Source organism: Hemicordylus capensis, chromosome 13, assembly GCF_027244095.1.
Source record: "Hemicordylus capensis ecotype Gifberg chromosome 13, rHemCap1.1.pri, whole genome shotgun sequence".
NCBI lineage: Eukaryota > Metazoa > Chordata > Lepidosauria > Squamata > Cordylidae > Hemicordylus > Hemicordylus capensis.
The window spans coordinates 18,672,104-18,694,601 of record NC_069669.1 but is presented as its reverse complement, the minus strand read 5'-3'; the positions used below and the strand labels follow the sequence as shown (position 1 = coordinate 18,694,601).

Genomic DNA, 22,498 nt, shown 5'->3' with positions numbered 1-22,498 from the left:
TTAAATCACTCCAATACAGTAAGTCTCCTATGCTGGTTGGGGTAGTGCCGGGAGAGCGGCCTTAGCCCATTCTCCCCACACACGGGCAGGGAGCTGTCCCTGAGTGGCCAGATCAGCCGCCCACACAACTGCCGGCTCCGTCACAGAACGGGCAGGGGGCAGTGGGGATCGGGGGCCAGATGTGCCTGGGTATAGATGGATGAGTGCTGAACATAACATGTGCCTTACGTGTACACAGGTGCAGTTATTCACATGTTACGTTGAACAGAGATACAGCAGGACACTTCCGATCTGCCCCATGCGTTGGAGGGGGACCTGAGCCCAGAGGCTCTCTAACCCCCGGACCTTGGAGACCTGGTCCGGTCCTCCACGGTCTGAGGGGGGGCTCCAAATGGCCAGGGCTGGGGGGCTCCAGCAGTCACACCGTACCCGCTCTACCTAAACTCCGTGCTTAAAAAAAAAAAGCATTACTGCAGCCGAGGGGTGGCTGAGGCGGGGGGGGGGGAGCCATCCTTGTCCCCTCTCCCCCAGTGGCAGAGTGATGCTGGGCCTGTCTGTTTGGGCCAGTGTCTTTTTCCAACCGCAAGGCTCCCCTTGCAGTTGAGATCATTGCAAGCCCGTGACATCATGGGCTTGCGATGATCTCTCATCGGGCTCAGTGCCACTCTGGCCCCCGCCACCACCGGGGTAGGGAGGTAGGGTTGCCATGTCCCCTGGAATTTAGGGTAGCACCCAGATTTGGGCTTCTCCCCCCAGCTGCTAAATTCCACCTGGATTTACACAGATTTCAAATGCGCTGCCCGGATGGCCCGGATTTTACTCTGGATCGGATCACATGGGAGGGCAGAGAAAGAGGGGGAAGTATAGAAATCTGAGTGGCAGCATGATTTGCATAGTATGCAAATTATATGCACAACATGCAAATTATATGCATAATATGCAAATTATGTGCACAATATGCAAATTAGGCCAGCGGATTTGGAGAACTTGAATATGGCAACCCGAGTGTGGGGGAGAGGGGAGGGCTGCTCCCCGCCCTGTGCAGCCGCCCCTCGGCCATGGTAATGATTTTTTTTTAAAAAAAAAAGCACGGAGGTTTTGCAGGGCAGGCATGCTGTAGGTACAGCCGTTTGGTCCCCAAAGGAGGTTGGGGGGGGCCTCACGTGGGGGGGCCTTTTGCGGCTGGGTGGTCTGGGTGCCCAAATTGCCTAGGTGCGCCCCTGCCTGAGCCCACATTCACTCTTAACATGAACACAGGTGTAGTCGTTCACATAAAAACATGTACAAGTATATAAGGATCTGCATACTTGTACAACGTAATGTGTGAAAAAGGCGACTGTCTTATAAACAAACTTAAAAACAAACAGAATGTCAGGAAGCCAAGTTGAATCCAGGACCACTTTCTAGCTGAACAGAAGGTTCTCAGGGTTGCTTCCTACAGAACAACATAAATTTCTTACAACCTCGGATTAAAAATCATCCATAACTGACAGAACAAGTGCAGCAACAGCCAGTCACTGTGTTAACACTTTCCCTCTAACTGGAGAGGGAGACGCACCGAAAGTGTCATTTCTTTCATTTAATTGATGCCACAAATGAAGGCTCAATGAACCCTTGTCAATCTCTTTGCGGTGACAGAATCCTCGTCAACAACTAATTGCACGATGCTTCCGAGCTCTTCTGGGGAGCTGGTGGACGATAAAGCGGCCTCTGATTCTCCTTCCTGAAGACCCCTTCCATCCGCGGCATGACTGATGGTTCTGTCACGGAAAGTCGGTAAAAAGCCGCTGATGCCGTCAGGGTCTCATACACCTGGGGAAGAAGTCAGTGGTAGGTTCTGACTCACTCTGATTCATCATTAGAAACAAGATAATACCACACAGCATTCTGCCTTTCCACACTGAACGGGCCTCAAAGCATGGTATAGGCATGGCAACATTAGCCCTCTACAGATGTGGTTTTTAAAAAAATAATTTTTTTAAAGCTCTACTCGCGTACAGCTGTCATAGGACATAGGGAGCTGCCATATACTGAGTCAGACCATTGGTCTATCTAGTTCAGTATTGTCTACACAGACTGGCAGCAGCTCTCTCCAAGGTTGCAGGGAGGAACCTCTCTCAGCTCTATCTTGGAGATGCTGCTAGGGAGGGAACTTGGAACCTAGATGCTCTTCCCAGAGCAGCTCCATCCCTGAAGGGGAATATCTTGCAGTGCTCACACTTCTAGTCTCCCATTCAAATGCAACCAGGGTGGACTCTGCATAGCTAAGGGGACAAGTCATGCTTGCAACCACAAGACCAGCGGACGTCCCACCTCCTGTTGCAGTGATCACTTCTCCTTCCTCTTCCTCCCATGCTGCTCATGGATAGGTGGTGGCCTGAAGAGGCTGACCATCACAGAAATGCCTGCCATAATGCTTATGGGGTTTGCTTCTCCAGAAAAATACCTGTAACCATGAAGACCAGGGTGAGAAAAAGATATTTCTATTTGTTACCGTATTTATCCGAATCCAAGATGAGGTCCCCCCCCCGCAGTTCTGTTGAATGGGGGGTGGGGTTCATCTTGAATTCAAAGTCCTATTTCTTTTGGGCAAATACAGGTATAACCTGCATTTAACCTTTATCTTTTAAGGCACCACCTTAAATTCAGAGTCGCCTTCTATTTGGGTAAATACTGTACAACTATATTATTAGATTATTATATTTCTGTTTGCTAATCAACAATACATTGAGAGAGAGAGAGAGAGAGAGAGAGAGAGAGAGAGAGAGAGAGAGAGAGAGAGAGAGAGAACATAGATAGTTCTGTATAGATATATAAGAATATCTTTGATATTATTTCAAGAAAAAGCTGGGAATGTTATTACCCTCATGGAAGCCTAAGCAGCACACCTGTGGGCAAGAGGGAAGTACTGGAAGACTCAGGGTAACCCATGGATGCACCAGTTTCACAAAAATCTGAAGAAAAGCCTAAGGTGGGGGACCCAAAACTGCCCCTATGGCACTCAATGGAGCGGAATGTTCACAGACTCAGAGGGGGCAGACTAATGAACAGTGGTGAGGAGCAGGGGCTTGAACAAAGAGAGTGGGCGATTTCTCAGCTTAATAATAATAATGCCACCATCACCTCTGTCTGTCTGAGAGCTGCTGTGGTGATTCCTGAGCCCTGTTCTCTGGTTCAAACCCCTCGGCGCATTAAACCAACAGCTGAGCACATTTTATGCAAGCATCAAAGACGGCTTTGAGGCTTAGCAGGGACCTGAGTGGCAAAAAGGAAGCCAGGCAACCTCAGAAGGCTCCTCCGTGGCTTCACTTATGACCTTCCATCCGACACGCAAAGCCAAGCGGCATTTCACGTATCCAACGTCTCTCCAGAGCTGACAAATCGAGGAAACCAGGAATCCAGTCACGCTCTGAAGAAAGCAAAGTCGGGGGGATTAAATTTTCATCCGGAAAGGGGAGCACTTAAGTGTTGTGATAAGAATTCCCTCTCACGGTTCTGGAATGGAGTGCAGACGTCCAGCAGGGCCCCAACGGTACAACGTGGTGCGGTCATAACCCGAAGAGCGATGAGCGTGCACTTTTGACGTGACAGACCCAGCCACACTTGCTGGCTGGCAGGCTGGGAGGAAAGGAGGCCCTGGAGAAGGAGCATCATTTCGGAAAAGCTAAGCAAGGTTGGGCGTGCTGTCCTTAGGCTTTTCCAACAACCTTTTTTCCTAGGGATGTCGACCAGCCAAATCATCTTTCGCTGAATGGGAATTTGCTTCATAATCAATTGAACGTGCATGCATTGGCATATTGGCATAGTATAGGTGACTTCCTGAGATGTTGTCAGAGGCATGAGAGTCAGGATTGTCTACACTGACTGGCAGCAGCTCTCCGAGGTTTCAGGCAGGAGTCTCTCCCAGCCTCACCTGGAGAGGCTGCCAAGGATTGATCCTGGGAGCAGACGCTCTACTGCTAAGATGCAGACATCCCATTGAACAAATAATAACATCCATTGTTAGGAGGAGGGCGATCCTTAATATTGTGTGTCTTGTTCCTTATTACCATAGCACACTAAAATAAAAATAGCTGCAGAAATATAAACCCGTGCACCCTGAACTTGTGAAGAGTATGCCAAACCTTCCCCCTGCCCCTGCTAAATTTTGCACTTAAAAAAAAATAAAATTCAAGCCTGCTTCTGTCTGCATAGATAGACGCTTGGTCCTTGGCTATGCTAGAATGTGACGGAATGTGGGATGGGCAGGACAGAATTTTGGGGATAGGCTTGTGTTGGGCGAGAGATTGTTCCTAGAGCAACATCAGTGACCTGCAGTGGGGGCTGCCAACTTTGAACCCCTAGAGGTTGTTGAACGACAACTCCCATCACCCCCTGCCGCACTGGCCTTTGAGGCAGGGGTGATGGGCGTTGTAGTTCAACAGCATCTGGGGGTTCAAGGTTGGGAACTCCTGACCTACAGCCCTCCAAAGAGAGGCACAGGCCCCCAAAAGACAATCAACATGTCGACATGGAGGAATCAATCAGAGGGAAAGAATGGAAGGGAGGCAAAGCAAAGAGGACTGTGCCGAGTCAGATACACCAAAGAGGAGCAACGTCTACTCCGACCAGGGAAGAGCCGTAGGTCAATAGTAGAGTACGTGCTTTGCCTGCAGAAGGCAAATGTTCCCAATTCCTAGCATCTTAGAGCTGGGAAGGAGCCGTGTCTAGGGGGAGCTGCTGCCGGTCAGTGTAGACCAGGGCTTCCCAATGGTGGGTCCCCAGATGTCATTGGACTATAACTCCCAGGGGCCATTTGGGTTGGGGATAAAGGGGAGTTGTAGTCCAGCAGTACCAGGGGACCCAAGAATCCCTGGTGTAGACAAGACTGGGACAGTTGGCTTGGTGGCCTGGTGTGACCGCTTGATGGGTCCCTAGTGTCGGTAGGGAATGAGCCCCTGGGATTCCAGGCCCAAGGATCATAGGACAGACGCATTTGAGGAGGGAGCTGGAGGGAGGGAGAGGTGGCCACACACAGATGTCCTTGGAGTGAGTTCGAGCCATTTTTAAAGTCTTTCAAGGCAGTGGGGTGTGGGCATAAGAACGTAAGAACAGCCCTGCTGGATCAGGCCCAAGGAAGCCCATCTAGTCCAGCATCCTGTTTCCCACAGTGGCCCACAGGCAAGAGGGGAGGGCGGCAGAGGTGCACCTAAGTAAATTTGGAGCCTGGACCTAAAGGCCTTTGGAGTTCCACCTCCAATCCTCTGCAAATTAAGCATCATCATGCTTAGCAGGGCGACCACACCACCTGGGACAGATTAAAGAGGATTGGGGGGCCCCAGGGGCCGTGGAGGCCCCGGACTTGTGGTAGCAGGCATGACTTGTCCCCTTAGCTAAGCAGGGTCTGCCCTGGTTGCATATGAATGGGAGGCTTGATGTGTGAGCACTGCAAGATATTCCCCTCAGGGGATGAAGCCACTCTGGGAAGAGCAGAAGGTTTCAAGTTCCCTCCCTGGCAGCATCTCCAAGACAGGGCTGAGAGAGATTCCTGCCTGCAACCTTGGAGAAGCCGCTGCCAGTCTGTGAAGACAATACTGAGCTAGATAGACCAAGGGTCTGACTCAGTATATGGAAGCTTCCTATGTCCCTATGACTTTGGCTCGGAAGTCCAGAGGTAAGAGTGCCTCTGAGGGCATGCCCTTTCTCCTGCTGTTGCTCCCCTGCAACTGGTATTGAGAGACATCTTGCCTCTGAGGCTGGAGGTGGCTTACAGGCACCAGACTAGTGGCCATCGATAGACCTGTCCTCCATGAATTTGCCTAAGCCCCAAAGCTTAGAGAAGTTATCCGAGCCGTGCCGAATTCCTGTTATTCTCCTCTCTGCCTCCCGGTGAGGCCTCAAGTGCCTCTCCGCTCTCCGTAGCAGCACGTTAGAGTGATTGGCAGGTCCCCCATGTGTGATTCTGAGTCACCCAGCATTACTGATCTCCTTTGTTAGGGATGACTCGGAGCTGCCTACAGACAGCCGCTCAGGGTGCAGAACAAAGGCAAGGAGTGAGCCGAGCTCAGGAACAGCACCTGGCATTGCTATCGTTACCGGCATCAACTGACGGCAATTAAGTCAATCTCAGAGGCTCACCTCCCACCAGGCCTGGGAGTCTGTACGTGAGAACCTGATCCACGTGGAGACGGAAACGGAAAGGCGGGACGAGGACACAGACACCAGAGGGGAGCGACATTAAACCAGTATTGTGGTTTGACATTTAGTCAACTACAGCGGGGGGGGGCATGGATTGGGGCCACAGAGGGCTGGGGAAGAGTTAAAAACCACCGGACTCCCCTTTTGTGGTCCCAATCCAGAGAGGGCCTTGATTCAGCTGCTGTTGGCTAAATATCAAATGACAATCCCAGTATAATGTCCGTGAAGTCTTCTGATGTCAGTGAGCCCGTCCCGCCTTCCTGTTTCCATTGCAACATGGAGCAGGTTGGAATTTTAAGTAATTGTATCATATCTGTATTGGTGTTTTTAAAAAAATGTTATTTGTTTATTTATTTAATTAATTATTTCTATGCCGCCTAAAACTTGCGTCTCTGGAAGTTTTATAGTGAAAGTCATTGAAAACATCAAATCACTACACAGTCAAAACCATTTAAAACATTAAAAATTTAAAAACCTTTAAAACCCAGTATTATTTTAAGAACCATTTGAATTTCAACCTTTCCTTGAGACATATAATATAAATAAATAAATATGTTATGTTGTGCTTGTCTTTTAAATCTTTGTAGTCAGATCTATATTTTTATATGTTTAGCATAATATTTTAATTGTGTGATTTTTATAGTCTTTTTAAATGTTTTGGTATGAACCGCCTTGGGATTGTTTTAATGAAAGGTGGTATACAAATTCAACAATAAATATAAATATGTTCAGGTGGTGTACAAATAAATTATGTCAGATAAATAAATAAATAGGGCAAAACTAAGACTGTCAGAGTATTGATGCTTTAAATGTCACACGATTTTCATTGCTAATTAATGACTGCCATGTGGTATATGTAATATGTTGCTTGCTTCAGGAGCTGGTCTATGACCATAATAATAAACTATACTATACTATATATTGTTTTATTTATTTTACAAATTTCTATACTGCCCAAAACTCACATCTCTGGGTGGTATCTCTATGTACAGTAGTGTAGTGTAGTGTAGTGTAGGATAGGATAGGATAGGATAGGATACTGATTGGCTTACAAAAGAAAGCACTACATCTATGTCCCACATTATATTTATTCCCGACCTTTCCTCACGGAGACCATAGGTAATAGCCTTACCTATGGTCTCCGTGAGGAAAGGTCGGGAATAAATATAATGCTACAGCTCACAATTGCTGCACGTGAACTGAAGACATGACCTCTAATACACTCAACACATTCAAGAGCTTAGAACATAGGAAGCTGCCTTATACCGAGTCAGACCCTTGGTCCATCTAGCTCAGTATTGTCTACACTGACTGGCAGCGGCTTCTCCAAGGTTGCAGGCAGGAGTCTCTCTCAGCCCTCTCTTGGAGATGCTGCCAGGGAGGGAACCTGGGACCTTCTGCATGCAAGAATACATACCCTGAAAGGGGATATCATGTGCTCACACACATAGAGGTCATTCACACAGTCGAAAACTGTGTTCTACCCGGGTTTGGTAGCTGTCCCTAATTTGGGTAGTCTGGAAGCAAAGTAAGAGGAAAATCTGAATAGAAGTGACTATGTGGACGCAAGGTAGGTGAAGAAGCTACCCAGGTTTTTCTCCTACCTTGTTTCCACACAACAGAAAATTGGGAGCACACACAGCTCCCAAACCCAGGTAGAACACAGTCTTTGACTGTGTGAATGATCTCATAGTCTCCCATACAAAAGCCAACTGGGGTGAACCCTGCTTAGCAAAGGGGGCAATTCATGCTTGCTCCCACAAGGCCAGCCCTCCTCCCCATGACCCCTCCCCTCCCCTCCCCTCCCTGGAGATGCTGCCAGGGATTGAAGCTGAGACCTTTGGCAGACACTCTTCCACTATGGCTTTTGCCAAACCCCCCCTAACGGAGCAAAGAGGCACCTTTCCAAGTGGTGATTCTCTTATTTTTAGCAGGGGGAGAGCAACTGGCCCTGTCCAGCCCCAGCACAGCATCCCTCCAGCGGCTGTTGCTGGAGGCGGGTCTATCTTATGTTTCTTTCTTTTCTTTTTTTCAGATTGTGAGCCCCTTGGCGACAGGGAGCCATTTTATTTTATTTTATTTTATTTTATTTTATTTTATTTTATTTTATTTATACCTGTGTGAACTGCTTTGGAAACTTTGGTTGAAAAGCGGTATATAACTATCCACTGTATCTATTATATTAATTCTTAGCCGGTGTGTGTCCTCCTGGATTTGGCAGCGGAACTCTCGCGAGAGTTCCTCGCATTGGGCGAGAGTCGGGGCAAAGAAAAAATGGCGGCTGCCGGGAGGTGGTGGCAGCGGGGAAACCTGGCCTGGCCAGGCCATGCCATCTGGGGTAAGGGGGGGCAGGCGGCGATAGCAGCAGCAGCAGCAGCAAAGCCCGGCCTGCTCGTGGGAGGTGGGAGGCAGTGAGTTGCCAGATTGGCTCCCTGAGACGGCCGTCACGGCAGTACCAGGCAAAGGGGAGGCAGCGGCAGTGGCGGCGAAGCCCGGCCTGGCCACCGGGGGCAGGGGGCGGCATGCCAGGCCGGTAAGATAAGAAAGCGGCGGGGAAGCAGCAGAGAGACTACAAAGGGGATGAGTGGGAAAGAGAGAGTGCTGAGTGGGGCAGGAGGAAGGGGGAGGGGGCAAGAGAGTGGGGCAGGAGGGAGGGGAGAACAGCCAGCCCCAAAGAGCACCCAGATGCTCTGTGCAGGTAGGCTAGTTGCATTGTATTGTAATGGCACATTGCCTTGGAAGACGAGCAGAACTGGGCAAACTACCATTCAGGAAAACGTGTCCACACCAGTTGCAGACCGAGGACATCATTGGGTGGCCCCTATTCCGTTCACCGCTGCCAGCCCCCACTGTCCCAGCCACGCCCCCTGCGACTGACATCATAGACATTAACAAACGGGCCTGCGTGCCTCATTTGCAAGTACATTTTGGCCAGTGCTGCATTCGTGATGTGCCCGGAAGCGCCTCTCCCTGCTCGCAGAAGCAAAGAGACACGTTCCCAGACAGGCTGGGAACCCATGTGGCTCCATTTTTGAAAGGCTTCAGCCAACGCTGGGTTCCCAGACTGGCCGGGAATGGGTCTCTCTGCTTTTGCAAGCAGGGAGAGGTGCTCCCGGCTGCACGGAGAATGTGTTGCCAGCCGAAATTTACTTACAAATGGGTTGCACGTCCCTATTGGCTAACATGGCCCCACCCCTTGCATCTGATGCCAGATACAGGGTGTGTGGCTAGGGCACCAGGCGCGGCCACTGAACAAAACAGCCCATGTTCTTTGAACCGCCCTGCACAATGGTGGCTCCACCCTGGTCCACACCAATGATCTTCTCACGCAAGAAACCCTGATCAGCTTCCACCGATCTCCAAGATTTCCTGGAAACAAAAAAGCCCCTGCTCTAACCTTTTAACCACAAATCCACCTGAAAACACCAGCAATAAAAAATGAGTGTATTGTAGATGAAATTTTGAATTTTGACCACCAGCAAACAAAAACTAGTTATTGTAGACGGAATTGGTACATCAATCCAGAACCCTAAGCAAATCATCATCTTCAGCCATTTTCCTTCCTCCTTTGGGTTCACGGCTGAAATAATGTTAATTTCACACCTGCTTTTTGTGAAGTCCATGGCTGACCTTTCCAAAGGCTTCTAAAGTTGGGAATGTCTTGCCGAGATGGGCCTGCAGGCCAGCAGATGGAAATGAGAGAGAGAGAGAGAGAGAGAGAGAGAGAGAGAGAGAGAGAGAGAGAGAAGGCGAGAGGGATGGAAAGGAAGGACTCAGTGATGAATGATGCGAGATTAAAATAGCTCTCTCGCCCTGGCTTCAGTTGAATATGAAGCTCCTGGAATGATATAACAGATGTTTAAAACAGATTGAAATGTCACACTCGGAATGGAGGGTGGAACACAATGTTATCAGCTCCTTTCCTCCTTTCTAATGAGCCTGTTCCTTTTGCCCAACTTGCAAAGTGAGGATGATGCCACTGAATGAACGGCCAAAGTTGAAGAGAGCAAAGCCAGTTCATGGAAAAGCAGAAGAGGGCTTGAAGATCAAGATAAGCGTTGGGTAGATCTCTGGGGAGACTATTGCGATCCAGACAATGTTAACGCTGCCGTGTTCAAAAGAGCCAGATACTTCCTCTTTGGCCCAAATTAAGGGACCTTGGAGAAGCCGCTGCCAGTCTGTGAAGCCGCTGCCAGTCTGTGAAGCCGCTGCCAGTCTGTGAAGCCTTGGAGAAGCCGCTGCCAATGCTGAGCTAGATAGACCAATGGTCTGACTCAGTATCAGTGAGGCAAGTCTCACGACCAGTGAGACTCGCCGAAATGAGTTCTGCGGGGAGAGCGGGCTTAGCTCCCTGGCAGCATCTCCAGGTAGGGCAGGGAAAGACTCCTGCCTGCAACCTTGGAGAGCTGCTGCCAGTCAGTGTAGGGAATACTGAGCTAGATGGACCAAGGGTCTGACTCAGTTTAAGGCAGCTTCCTATATTCCCTGTGTCTCTCTAGGAGCAGGGAGGATGCCATGTGGGAGAACTTCCATGAAAAAAGACTGTCGTCCATGCTGTAGGCCTGTAGTTCAAGCTAAAGGCGTGCAGGATGGAAGGGCGTGAGGAAGGACCTGAGCTCAGTGGAAGAGCATCTGCTTTGCGTGCAGAAGGTCCCAGGTTCAATCCCTGGTGGTGGCATCTCCAGGCAGAGTTTGGAAAGACTCCTGCCTGCAACCTGGGAGAGCTGCTGCCAGTCAGTGTAGACAATGCTGAGCTAGATGATAGTCTGACTCAGTATAAGGCAACTTCCGATGTTCCTGTGTTTCTAAGCAATGTGGGGAAAGCAGCTCCTTTCAAAGCTGGCAAAGGTCAGATTGGTCTCAAAGAGGTGCTCTGATGGCGGCAGCGGCGGCAGAGGGGTTCATCTCACCTTCTCGCTGCAGCCCCAATAATATGCCACCTGAGGCAACTGCGTCATCTTGCCTCATGAAAGGGTGACCCCTGCCAGAGATACCTCTAGGTATGCTTAGTTGAGTTACTTGCATCTCTGGGTGGGTTCAGACACTACGTAGAACCGCAGTTTGTTTCCTCAAACCTTGGTTAGTTTGTACGTCTGAACCCACGCCAGTCACCAAACTCCTTTATTTCAGGAAGTCAAACCACAATCTGAATCCATGGCTTGAAGATACAACAACAACAATTTATATACTGCTTTTCAACAAAAGTTTCCAAAGCAGTTTACATAGAGAAATAATAAATGCATTCATAAATAAATAAGATGGATCCCTGTCTGCAAAGGGGTCACAATCTAAAAAGAAACACAAGAGACACCAGCAACAGTCACTAGGTACTGTGCCGAAGAGTGGATAGGGCCAGTTACTCTCCTTCTGCTAAAAAAAGAAAAGAAAGAAATACCACATTTAAAAGGCACCTCTTTGCCCAGTTAGCAGGGCTGGTTTGTCCTAACTATGGTTCTTGCATGATGTCTGAACCCACAATGATGATTTAACCTCGGTTCGGCGCCAACCTTGGTGTCATATGTAATACGTGAAGCAGACTAGCCTCTGCTAGCAAACTAGAATCATGGTTATTCTCCACACTTTCTCGTAAGCCAGCTGAAAGAGAGTGAAATAGAAGTATCAGAACTCTAGGATGAACTTTGAGCAGTAGGGAATTATGAACAGCTCATGCTGGGAAGCCCTTTCAGGTGCTTGAGAGTGAGACATCCACGCAAAATGTCAAAAAATATTATTAATCATTATGGGCACACGAGCCAGCAAAAGTGAAGTACTTTGAAAGCCTGCTGAGTTAAACAGGAGAGATTAAAGCAAATTTGGATTTCTTGTCATTTCAAAGCATATTTGAGAACATAAGAAAATAGGAACATAGGCAGCTGCCATATACCGAGTCAGACCCTTGGTCTATCTAGGTCAGTTTTGTCTTCACAGACCGGCAGAGGCTTCTCCAAGGTTGCAGGCAGGAATCTCTCTCAGCCCGATCTTGGAGAAGCTGCCAGGGAGGGAACGTGGAACCTTCTGCTCTTCCCAGAGTGGCCCCATCCCCCAAGGGGAAGATCTTCCAGTGCTCACACTTCTAGTCTCCCTTTCATATGCAACCAGGGTGGACCCTGCTTAGCTAAGGGGACAAGTCATGCTTGCGACCACAAGACCAGCTCTCCTCTCCCTCTCCTCTCCCATAAGAACAGCCCTGCTGGATCAGGCCCAAGGAGGCCCATCTAGTCCAGCATCCTGTTTCACACAGTGGCCCACCAGATGCCGCTGGGAGCCACAGGCAGGAGTTGAGGCCATGCCATCTCTCCTGCCATTCCTCCTCTGCAACTGGTACTCCGAGGCATCTTGCCTCTGAGGCTGGAGGTGGCCTGTAACTACCAGGCCACCTTGTGGCAAAGATCTGAGTGATCACTCCCACAGTCCCACCCACACCATTGGGACCTCATTCCTTACTGGGATGAAGTCTCAATGCATGGAACTGAAATGCATGCATATCCTTCCCCCATTTAGCCCTGCTTCCCTTCCTTCTGTTGCTTGCCTCCCCTAGTGGTGTTCTTATGCCTGGACCTCGGGGCCAACGTCCAGGGCCTCCACACCCCCTGGGCCCCCCCTCAATCCTCTTGTCCTGGATGGTGTGGCCGCTGCTGGCTCGGTGGCCGAGTGTGATTCTGACCTGTGCCGGGTGCTTTAGAGACATGGGGCTGGGCGGGGGGAGCAAAAATCCTGTGTGTGGCTATAGGGAGATGATGCTTAACTTGCAGGGGGGAGGGCTCCAGCAAGTGTGGGGGGTGGGTGGGTCCAAAGGCCTGTAGGGTCCAGGCTCCAAAAGTACCTAGGTGAACCTCTGCCTATATTGGTTTGTAAGCTACTTGTACTTGGGCATGGATTTACCCTCTTCTATGGTTATATAAGTGCCAGGGAGGGAGGGAGAGGGAGAGGAAGAAGGGATGGGGGGGGGAGAGAGAGAGAGTTCCTGTAAGGTTCCATTCTGGCTCAGAATTGTCAACTCTGACTGGCAGCAGCTCCCCAAAGTTCTAAGTAGGAGCCTTTCCCAGCCCTACCAAGGCACTTTCCAAATTACACCCTGCAATGGGGTCACGGTGGATCTCGGAAGTTGCTTCCACACTTCCTGTGCTGTGACACCGCAGTCCCTACGTGGACAGCAGGGTGGCATTCACATTTCCGATGCCTTGTTCCGCATTTAATCGCTGTGAAATCGTGCTATGACGTCGTAGATCCAGCGTTAAAAAGTTGCTGGTTTTTTTGCGGGTTATTAGCTTCCGTGAGACGGCTCCGCCTGGTGTTTACGTTTTGAATGCGATTTGCCTGAATGGAGGCATTTTGCTGCTGTTGAGCAGCTCTTCTGGAAAGAACCCTGGAGATGCCAGGGATTGAACCTGGGACCTTCTGCTGCTCTACAGCCCCTCTGCAGAACAATATACGAAGCTGACAGATACAGAGCTGAGACCATTGGGCCATCCTACCAAGAACTGCCTGCACTGACTGTCAGCAACACTCCAGAGAATGAAAGATGGCTATTTCCCAGACAAAGATGCCAGGTATCGAACCCGGGACCTTCAGCATGCAAAGCAGATGTTCTACCACAGAACTTCAACTGCAGTACAGATCCAGTTTGCAAGATCCGAAAACGCTATGCACATGATGAGATTTAGCACTGAGTTTAGCCAAGCAAGTTTTAAAAGGAGTTTGTTTTCCTTTTTCTTCTTCTTTCCGTTTAGGACCAAGCCAGGAATTCCCTCGGCAGCAGTAATTCAAATCTGGCTCCCCCAAATACAGCTTTCCAGTAAAACATCTGGCTGTAATGCGAGGTCAAACAGGCCCAATATGGACCAGGGTTTTCGATTCTGCCTGCACAAAGGTCATCCACTGGGAACAGACCAGCCCTTACGAGGCATGTCAGAAAAGCTGGGCAGGAAAGGAAAAGATCAGATTTCATAAAGACAAGGCTCGCTCTCTTATTGTTTCTAAAGGAAGACCGAAGACCACCCTTGTTGCTGCACAAATGTCAGGGCCCAAGGGACAGATTCACTTAAAAGCATTTCTAATTTGTGACCTTAAGTCTGATCATGGCTGTTTCTTTACAAAACACAGAAGAGATGGGTTCAGATCAGGACTGTGGTGCGTAGGGAAGGAGGGTAAATCTTAATTCCTTCCCCTGCACTGTTATCCCACTGAAAATTACCCTCCCCTCAAAAGCAGTTTCGAGTAAAATCGCTTTGATTCAAATTTGAATAGATTCGGTCGAATTTGTTGCACATCTCTAATATCTACAGGGTACCTGTAATGCTCAAGCACCCACGTTTCTCACAGTGGTAACCTCTTTAAAAGAAGGGTTAAAAGGGTTAAAAACAACCCCAATGCAAGCCATATATTAACAACTTTACATTATATCAACTCATCAGTGTAAGGGGATTAAAAAGAATTGTAACCTTCCAGATAACCCATCAGTAAAGATAAAAGCATGTAGGTGAGAATTAAGAATCTGCATTCTGCTAGCATCTACTAACAAAACTCTACAGTTAATTATAAGTTCAGCTGATGATCTGGATGAATACAAAGTGTTCCTAGATTGAATGGTATTTTTTAAAAAGCACAAAAGGGAAAAATGTTTTCCGATATTCTACTTGTGAACAGAATCAAGGAACATTTTCTGGGTAGGACTGAACAATCTGGAACAAAATGAAAGCAAAATGTTGCCGTATATCTACAGTCAAGATCAGTGGGTCCCAACCTTGGGTCCTATATGTTGTGGGACTACAGCTCCCATGACCCCCAGCCACAATAGCCTTTGGCCATTGTGGATGATGGGAGTTGTAGTCCAACATCTGGAGACCCAAGATTGGGAACTTGTAGCCAAGATCAATCTAACCTTTATCACAGGAATTCAAACTGCACCTGAAACTGTTTTGAATCGTAGTTTGTATTTTTTTAATTTTGTGTTGCAATGGTTTGCCATGCTTTATGTGTTTTTATTGGTTGTTTTTAACTTTGTGTTGTTGTGAGCTGCCCAGAGAACAATTTGTGAATAAGAATTTTTATTGAGAAGTAAACCAAAGAAGACAAAAGACAAGTCACCATAAAGATAATACAAAACAAATCATTTTTCGTAATGAAAAACCTCATTTTTCTAATTAATTACAGCAGCAAAGACAGAGAACAATTTGTTATGGGGCAGCTTATAAATAAAGTGTAATACTATTACTATTAATTTAATCTGAACCCCAAAACTGGTTCAAAGAGGACTTTTCAGTGAACTGGAGCTGAACCCAAACCTAACAAATCTCTTGGTTGTCTTGAACTGGAACCTGAACCAAATCCCTTAAAAAATGTAATAGTTCAAAATAAGTGATTCAGTAATCAGGCACTCAAACAGGGATGGTCCCCAAGGTTGCAGGCTCTCCCCACAAACTATTTCCCACCCCCTCTTTAACTCCCCCACCCAGCAGACAGGAACTTACAGCAAAGTGTCAGACAATAATATAGTCATAGTATCTAGTGGTCCTATAGCTTGAATTAATTATTTTTAAAGGCCTCTCATTTTAAGAAGCCCCATTCACTCACCCCTATACCCCAAGCAGCAGAAGCCAGTGCAGCCAGGAAGTTTGACACACAGGGCTTTTAAAGCCCTTTAATTTGCATCTCCTCCGTAATGGAGGGGCTGCGTCCACATTTCGGCCAGATTCACCCCGAAGTCCCTGTGGGTTATTGGGGAGCAGTTCACACACAATTCGGGTTTTTCACTGCATGTTAGAGTGTAGCCCGATTTATATCTGGGGTAAAAAATCCACTCTTTGCTTCGGTTTTTGGGGACAACTTCAAGTTCTCAGTAAAGCCTCCCAGTAAACTCGTGGGAGTTTACTTTGATTTGTCACAGAACAAATCCATCCAGAATTTTCACTCGAGGCACAAATGACCAGGTTCAAACTATCATACTTTAGACACATTATGTGAAAACCCAGCTCCCTTGAGTCGTCCATAATGCTGGGGAAAGCTGAAGGAAAGAGAAGAAGAGGACGACCAACAGCAAGTTGGACGGACTCAATTACGACAATAATGAATGCACCACTGAGAGACCTTAAAGGCCATTTTGAAGACAGATCATCCTGTGTGCTTTCCAGACTAGCTGCTCAACAGCAGCAAAATGCCTCCATTCAGGCAAGTTGCATTCAAAACATAAACAGCAGGGGGAGCCGTCTCGCAGCAATGGACAACCTGAAGAAACAGTAATTTCCTTACGCCGGATGTACAGCATCCTAGCTCTGTATTGCAGCGATTAAATTCGAAACAAGGCATCGGAAATGTGAACGGCACCCTGCTGTCCGCATAGGGACTGCAGTGTCACACCGCAGGAAGTGTGGAATCACACTTCCGAGATACGACGTGACCCCGTTGCAGGGTCTAATCTGGAAAGCGCCCTGGAGAGAATCTATCAATGTGGTTGCTAAGAGTCGACAACAACTTGATGGCACTTAATCAATCAGTCAATCAAACCTGTGGTAAAGCCTGCTGTGTGTAAAAGCTTGTGGGGTGGGTACAGGGTAGGCTCATCTCTCTTGCAGATTCCAGCTAGGGAGCTGAAATCTCTCCACCGCGGTTGCAATTTGTGATCGCAAAGCCCCAAGAAGAAGCTGCCTACTTCAGTTACGAAGTAGTGCAGGGCCTTATTGTTGCAGTTCATCAAGAACAAGCATGGAGATTGGGTAGGACAGAGTAAATAACATTTATTAGGTTAAGTACATTTGAGAGAGGAAAGACCTATCCTAACTATGAGCTACATTGTGAATAGGAGCGGGGAGAGAGAGATGCTCCCATCTGCTCTCCAAGGAGGAAGGAAGTAGGGCTGACTCGCTACATGAAGTACTGGAGGAGTCAAGGCAGGGGTCATAGAGTAGAGGCAAAGCAGGGACAGGTAAGGGGACCCTCACTAGTGACCTCTACTCCCAATGCCCCTAGTGGCCATTAGGATTGCTGGCGCGAAAGGTCAACACACACTGGAACTCCGTCTCCAACAACCCCAGCCTTTCCTTGCCACATGGTCTTGGGTAGGAAGAGGAAGCTAGCCTCAAAGATTTGGCCTAATCCAAAAAACACAGCAAAGTTGTTCACACAATCACTTACTGGTTGCACATTCGCTTCCGAGTTCAATTTAAGGTCCTGGTTCTGACCCTCAAAGCCTTGGCACCTGTCTGCCTACAGACCTTCCTCTCGCACCTAGTTACATCCCATCCAGTTAGCTCATCTCAGATGGCCCTTTTGTCGGTTCCTGATTTCCGAGAGGTTCAGGGCTCTAGGACCCACTAAAGGGCCTTTTTGGTTGCTGACCCGCTTCTTTGGAACTCTCTTCCCCTTCAGATTCGTCTAGCCCATTCCTTACTGATCTTCAAATCTCTATTGGAGACTTTTCTTTTTTCGCCCGGCTTTTGCCCTGTCATTGACTTTATTTGCTTTTTGTTAGTTACTTTAGTTTTTAATTTAGAATGTAATTTTTAATGTTGCCTGGTTTGCATGTTTTTGTGCACCGCCCGGAGTCTTTGAAGGGGGCGGTATATTAAATGTTTATAATTAATTAATTAATTAATTAATTAGCCTTGCCACTGGGGAGGGCTAGCAGGAAGGCAGGCTCCTACCTGCTGCCTACAAAAGTGCCAAGACAGGAGGCAGAACCAGGCCTGTAGCCAGCCTCAAAAAATGAAAACAGTCAGTGAGGCTAGGGAAGAAAGAGAATTCTTTTGTGTGGCAGGTACACACCATGTCACCAGCTGGCTACAGGCCTGGGCAGAGCTGGGATTCGGAGGACTTCCTCCTCCAGCATCCGACAAGAAGCGCAGTGCATTGGGGGATTTCCCCGCTGCCAGGAGGCTTGACACACAGAGCTTCTGCCCCGAATCTCCTTCGGAAGAGAGTGTATGCATTCACACGCCAGCCAAACTCACTCTGAAGTCCCTTGGAGATCCTTGGGCCCACTCCACATACAAATGCTGGTTTTAAGCTTTTTCTGAAAATGCCAGAGCAAAGGGGAGAGGCACTGATGTAGAAACATTCGCATGATAAGAGGGACGCTCTCTTCAGAAATGCAAATCTATCTCTGCAGGATCCCTCTCTCCCCCCCCCATTGACTAGGAAGGAAAACACTGACGCCTGCCATGTGGAATTGCAAAAACAAAGCCCGAGAGCTTCTTTAACAAGGTAAATCAACTAACATGAAATTGCTTTACCTCTGTGAGTGTTTCATGTTTAGCAAAATCTTCGCTTATAATGTTCTGCGCCAGCCCTTCACTCCCCCAGATTAATTATTCCAGAGTCGCCCCCACTTTCAGCTTCCCATGGTTAGGCTTTATTTCCCTGTGTTATCCTGTTGCGTGCATCGTGTTTTAAACCTTACATAGTCGAAGAATAAACAGCGTGGGAAAATAATAAATATTTGCTCTCAGGTTACATAGTAATTGCATGCCATGCGCTACAAGCAGAAGAGCTTGACGTTACTCTGCATCCGCTGCGTCTGCATCGGTTCAAGGGGCCACTTGGAACTTATTAACTTGAACTGGAGAATTTTAAAAAGAATAGCAATGAACCTGAGATAGGATCCTGAGACAGGACCCAAATGTTCAGTGCTCTGCCTAGTGTACAGGCCAGCCCTGAGATGAACGGATATGAAATGGAAATTTCTCTTTCTTACAGCAGTTACAATGGCATCAGGACAATTTCCGCATGTGTCACATGATCATAAGAACATAAGATCATAGGAACAGCCCTGCTAGATCAGGCCCAAGACCAATGCATCCAATCCAGCATCCTGTTTCCCACAGTAGCCCACCAGATGCCTCTAGGAAGCCCACAGACAAAAGGTGGATGGCATGCCCTCTTTCTCGCTGTCCTTCCCCTGCAACTGGTATTTAGAGGCATCTTGCCCCTGAGGCTGGAAGTGGCCCACAGCCACCAGACTATTAGCCACCAGACCTGTCCTCCATGAATCTGTCTAAACCCCTTTTAAAGCCATCCGAGCTGGTGGCCATCTGAGCTGGTGGCCATCGCCACATCCCATGGCAGAGAGTTCCATAGATTAATCATGTGCTGCGTGAAAAAGTACTTCCTTTTGCCGGTCCTTAATTTCCTAGGCTTCGGTTTCTAGGGATGGCCCCTGGGTTTCTAATGCTGTGAGAGAGGGAGAAAACTGTCTCTCTGTCTACTCTCTCTACTGTAATTCCTGCAGAAGGAAGCGGGAAGATTGTGCCGAAAAAATCTGAATGATCAAATTAAGCATCAGGCTTTGGAATGCCGAGAGAGAGAAAAAAACATGGGCCTCCATCTCCCTTCAAAGGAGAGACAGTTCTTTTGCTCTGTCCATACTAATGGGACCTGCAATGGATGCACAGGCAGAAAGAAGAGCCCCGTAAGCTTTTTGCCTCCGTAATTAGGTGATGCGTGGCTTGTTGCTTTGTGTATATGGCCACTGACCTGCTAGCTTGAGGCTACTGTCATGTACAAAGGGACGGCTTATTGTCAAAGGAGGAGCAGCAACCAGCCATGGAGGAGCGAGGTTCAGGCCACAGAGTGGAAAGACAAAGATTTGTTTCCCCTTCTGTAATAGAAATGGCTAAAAATAGCAGCTCCTCCTGCCTGAAAATAGCTGTTTTCTCAGGGAACAGAGATGGGTCCAGCTGAAAGGAGTTGCTATTAATGTAAAATTGCCCCTCAGGCCAGCTCCTGGCAGCGGGGGGTGGGGGGTGGGGTGCTGTGTACACCAAATTCTACAAAGACCCATCTGTACAAGGAGGAGAGATGGACACCTCTCACTTATCAAGCTGTCCTACAGGCTCTCTCTCGGGATATCATGTTTCAGGAAGCCATAAATTATCCAGATCCGTCACAGTGTCAGGAAGTATTTTTCTGCACGTTGAGCAAAGACGAGTCCGAGGGAAGCCATCTAGACCTGATCAGTGCCTGGATGGGGGGCTATGTAGGGATACCTGTATGCCACAGGGAAACATAGGAAGCTGCCATATACTGAGTCAGACCATTGGTCTATCTAGCTCAGTATTGTCTTCACAGACTGGCAGTGGCTTCTCTGAGGTTGCAGGCAGGAATCTCTCTTGGCCCACTCTTGGAGATGCTGCCAGAGAAGGAACTTGGAACCTTCTGCTCTTCCCAGAGCAGCTCCATCCCCTGAGGGGAATCTCTTACAGTGCTCACACTTCTAGTCCCCCATTCATATGCAACCAGGGCAGACCCTGCTTAGCTAAGGGGACAAGTCATGCTTGCTACCACAAGACCAGCTCTCCTCTCCAACCTCCACCTTTAGGCTCCTGATGCAAGGATGGTGGGATATAAATGAAATAGCAGAAATAAGTAAGTAAGTCAGTAACTCAATATTTCCAAAAGAGCTGGAAATGTTATGATCTTTATCTGAGGATCCTGAGGAGAGCTGGTCTGGTGGTATTGTGCCTCTCTATGCCACCACCTCCCTTTCCTCCTTCATCACTACCTACGCCTCTTCCTCTTAGTTTTTCCTTTTTCCTTTTTTTAAGGAAAAGATCACTGCCACTGACGCTGCTGTCATCCTGGTAACCCCCCAATGCCATCTGGAAATTGGAAGACATACACGCTTCTGAGTATCACAGAACCTTTCATCCAGCAAAAAGAGCGGCGACCCAGCACCCCAAACCAACATCCACATGTTCTATTAAACACACACTGAGAGTGGTAGTCTGTGGATGTTGCATAACCAATCCTGATTACTCCCCCAGACCGTTTATGCAACGAAATAGCGACAAAACCAATGATTATCTTAAGCGATCTGTGGGCCATGATATGTACAAGTCAATTAACAAAGCACACAGATTTTCAGATTTGGACGATGCCTTCCACCCAGCCCTCTCTCTGTGGCTTTCTCCTGAAGCTGCAACATGCAAACCCCTCCCCCCAAAGTGGAGAAGAAGATTCAGTTCTGCTGTCAGTGAAGAACTTGCATGTTTGATCAAAGAGAACACACCTCTCCTAGTTTTAGATTACATGCACTAGTTTTTAGATAACATACTCCCAACCAGTTCCTTTAAAAATTCAGAGGTGGTGTTATATCTCATCCCTAGGGTTGCCAGCTGACCAGGAAATAAATGCTTGGTTGCTCTTCTACCTTTAGCAGCACCTTGGTATGAACAATTCAGCAGCTGAAGCTCTTGAGAGCAGGGAGATAAATGATTTCTAAGTACGGTCCTAGAAGCAGTGAGCTCAGCCCTAGAATCTTCTTTCGGTACCAGGACTTGGGAAGTGGGGAAAGAAGGGGACCTGAGAGTGCATACTCTGTAACATCCCGCTGATGAAAATAGGTACATGCCTGTGAAAGTGTAACGGGTGTGGCTAAGCAACCTGGAGGCATGGTGTATGCCATTCTGACCCATGTCACAAACGGGAAAAGGTAAAGGTAAAGTGTGCCATCAAGTCGATTTCAACTCCTGGTGCCCACAGAGCCCTGTGATTTTCTTTGGTAGAATACAGGAGTGGTTGACCATTGCCTCCTCCCACATAGTATGAGATGATGCCTTTCAGCATCTTCCTGTATCACTGCTGCCCAATATAGTAGCAGGAGGGATATGAAACAGCAACCTTCTGCTTGTTAGTCAAGCATTTCCCCACTGCGCCACTTAAAGCAGGTAGTCAGATACATGTAGGGCACATAATTCCAGGTGCCCAAAGCAGATGAACCAAGCCCATATCCCCCAGCATTTTGCAGATGGAAACAGGGATACGCTTGGGATAACCAATTCTCACACCAAGGATTATTGACCAAGCTCCCCACAGATGGTGTGCACTGAATAGTGCATTTGTGTTGGGCACCCATTTCCATGCAGGCACACCAGAAACATGATGCATCCTAGGGACATAGCAAGCTGCCATATACTGAGTCAGACCCTTGGCCCATCTAGCTCAATATTGTCCACCCAGACTGGCAGCGGCTTCTCAAAGGTTGCAAGCAGGAGTCTCTCTCAGTCCTATCTTGGAGATGGTGCCAGGGAGGGAACTTAGAACCTTCTGCATGCAAGCAGAGCATCTTCCCGGAGCAGCCCCATCCTCTACGGGGAATATCTCACACTGCTCACATATGTAGTCTCCCATTCAAATGCAAACCAGGGTGGACCCTGCTTAGCAGAGGGGACAATTCATGCTTGCAACCACAAGACCAGCTCTCCTCCCACCCACCCACATGGAGATTGAATGTCTAGACTCTGGGGTGGAAGCACTATGTTAAAATGTTAACATATAACTCATTTTAAAAACCATTTTCGACCAGTTAATTCTTAAAATATTTATTATT

General features: G+C 48.0%; 1 long non-coding RNA gene across 1 annotated transcript in view; it reads right to left on the bottom strand.

Moving 5' to 3' along the window:
• Nucleotides 1–1,384: 1,384 nt before the first annotated feature.
• The window catches only part of LOC128336323 (uncharacterized), a 23,316-nt gene continuing 2,202 nt past the window's right edge, over nt 1,385–22,498 (bottom strand). Inside the window, exons 2-3 of the long non-coding RNA XR_008311914.1 lie at nt 2,314–2,446; nt 1,385–1,812 (exon numbers count right to left, since the gene is read on the bottom strand). This is a non-coding gene — a long non-coding RNA (uncharacterized LOC128336323). The remainder of the gene's footprint in view (nt 1,813–2,313; nt 2,447–22,498) is intronic.